This window comes from Dipodomys merriami, unplaced genomic scaffold (genome assembly GCF_024711535.1).
Source record: "Dipodomys merriami isolate MVZ:Mamm:240054 unplaced genomic scaffold, mDipMer1.0.p SCAF_61, whole genome shotgun sequence".
Lineage (NCBI taxonomy): Eukaryota > Metazoa > Chordata > Mammalia > Rodentia > Heteromyidae > Dipodomys > Dipodomys merriami.
The window spans coordinates 6,621,622-6,624,377 of NW_027206191.1; the positions used below are offsets into that span (position 1 = coordinate 6,621,622).

Consider the following 2,756-nt stretch of genomic DNA (forward strand, 5'->3'; position numbering starts at 1 on the left):
TTCAGATAGCATTCCATATAGAAACAGTTTAACGTTCCTTTTTTTCCTAGGTCCTTATACTATGTTATTTCTTTGGGAAAAAATGACAACGTTATCTAATTTCAAACGTTTTGTAAAGATGATGCTATATAAAGGCCTTTCTAAGGTGAGGATTTAATACACTGATGTCAAACTAACTTTTAGTTCAATTAATTACATGTATTGTTACATTTGTATTTTTGTAATCATTTTTAATAACTGTTTTTCATTTCTGGCATCTGAAGAATGACAAATATGGCATACTTCACAAATTTTCATATCATCCTTGTGCAAGTGCCATGTTAATCTTTATATTGTTGTAATTTGGGTAAACGTGCTGCTGAAGGATGTAGTATCCTGTAAATTTATGTAGTTAATGATGCAGTCTTTATAAAGGCATATATGCTTGGTTGACTGTTTGTAACCAGGAAAACTTATTGTTCCTAAAATGCTATTGATCTTACTTCTCTAAAATTCTGTGTATATTGTAAAACTTATATTGTTTGGTCGATTGCTCAGATTTGCAATTTTTTTCAATGACTATTTTAAGTCTTTTTCATTTAATTTGATCATACTTTGAAGCCTTTATAGCTAGGTCCAAAGGTGATGGCTTTTCAAGTACTTATTTATCAACTGAGATAGCTTTGTGGAGCTAATGGATTCAAAGTAAGCCTTGCTTAAGAGCTACATCTAAACTTCTGCAGCTTAAAATTTCCTAAATGAGGTCTTACTGGCACAAATGTCTACCTGACCCTTTACTCTTCTTCCATGTAGCAACAGACCAACCAGAATATCTTACCCTGACAGCATAGATTTCCTTATTGGAACAAAACTAATCTTAGTTAATAGGGATCATAGAGAGATGAACAGTTAAGACAGAATCGTTTAAACTAGAAGGTATTTTATCAAAATATAATTGTTTGTTATACCTAAAATTTCAAAGTAGCTAAAGCCAAGAAGGTGAAAAAAAATTCATATGCATGATTACCTAATATCCTGGCCAGTCTACTATCCAACCAGGCAGGAATTTACACTACTGCCTTTCTTTCACGAAATATTTTCATAGGTACAAGAGAAGTCTATATGTTTCTCCTCGATATTAGGCCTTAAATTGGTAATGTTTTAATCACAGTGTTTCCTCTTGCTTCTAGGCTGTAAATCTACAAATGGTAAAGCTTTAGGTCCAACTCTACCAAACACTGAGGTAGAAATAATGGAATAATACTTTAAAACACAGTTACCTTTGATACCCTAACCACAATAGAACATTGCAAAACATGTGCCTTTTTCTTATATTATATATAGTTATATATTTTATATTTATATGTGCTGATATTTTATTTCACACAGTGAAGCTTACTAGAATTAACTGATAATTTGACAAATAAATAGATATATATTACAATAAATAGATTGGAATATAAATAATTAGGTTTAGAATATATATTAATATATGAACAGTATCAATGCAATGTCTTCGGTATAAACATTCAAAGTGTTCTTGGTCTTCAGAATTCATTTTGTTAAAAAAAATTGTTATTTTCCTCTAATTTATAAGGGAATTTACACTCCTGCTCTGTTTATTATTTTAACTCACTGGTTCCAAAATGTTTTTCTCCATATTTCTGAAGCATTCCTACTGATTATACCCACATTTTGCTGACATGATGTCTAAAACTTATTATTCTTCTGCAGGACACATGGGTACTAGGATGTCAGGTTTCAGTTATCCGCATCATCAAGTAACAAGGGCAAGACTTCTCACCTAGGCCCATGCAATGTGCCAACGGAAAGTAATAAAAATCCATGTCAATCCTTATGACACTGGAATTAGCAGTAAGCAAATGTGAAATGAAAGGCAACTTAAAATGAAAGATGAGATCACAAAATCTGAAAGAAAGTACAGTAATACAAACTTTCAATTTACAAATGACCAGCACATATGAGTGAACAAGATCACAAATGTCACAAATTATTTTTAATACCCCTCTCCTAATAATTACTGAAAGATTTCAGTCCAGCATAAGTAGGCCAAAAAATAGTTCCTAGAACGATAGATCCATAATTGTTCTACCAAGGCTAGGAAAACTTGACTTACAGGTCAAATATAATTCACAAAAACATTAATTGAGAAGATCGTTAATGCTTCAAAATACTGGTAATTCAGGAAAACTTGGTTCTGCAGTATAAAAATGTTATCATTCACTAACAAATGATAACCTATGTTTAATCTCCTGAAAACAGATTCCTTTTCAAATAATCTTTTAAAATCACATTCCCCAAAATAACAATTGACAAGTCGATGATAATTAGTGACATTGCAAACTTTTCAAGTTTAGGGTGCAAGTTACAAAAGAGTTGATTTATTTACCCATCACTAATGCCAAACAGGTTCAACCATTCATTAAAGTGTAGAAATAGTACCACCCAACATTTATGTTGTTCAGTAGGTGCCTTCCAGGAATGTGTTAAATAGATCACCCTCCCATAATTCAAACCCAAAAACTAGCTAATAAAGTAAATTTCATCACTTAATAAGGTACATTTTAAAAAGTCACAAATAGTTGCCTTATCACATGTTGTTTTATGTTTTTCCTATCTTTTTAACATAGTAAGAAATAGGACTTAAAGTCATGCATATGGGTACTCATCAGAGATGTGACAAACATAAAATCTGTCTTCTGTTTCTATCATATTACTTTATAGTAGTAAATCATAGTTTTCTTCTTTTTCCAAAA

General features: G+C 31.2%; 1 pseudogene; it reads right to left on the reverse strand.

Annotated features, from left to right (window-relative positions):
• Positions 1-267: 267 nt before the first annotated feature.
• On the reverse strand, positions 268-367 carry LOC138814774 (U6 spliceosomal RNA; annotated as a pseudogene).
• Positions 368-2,756: the final 2,389 nt, after the last annotated feature.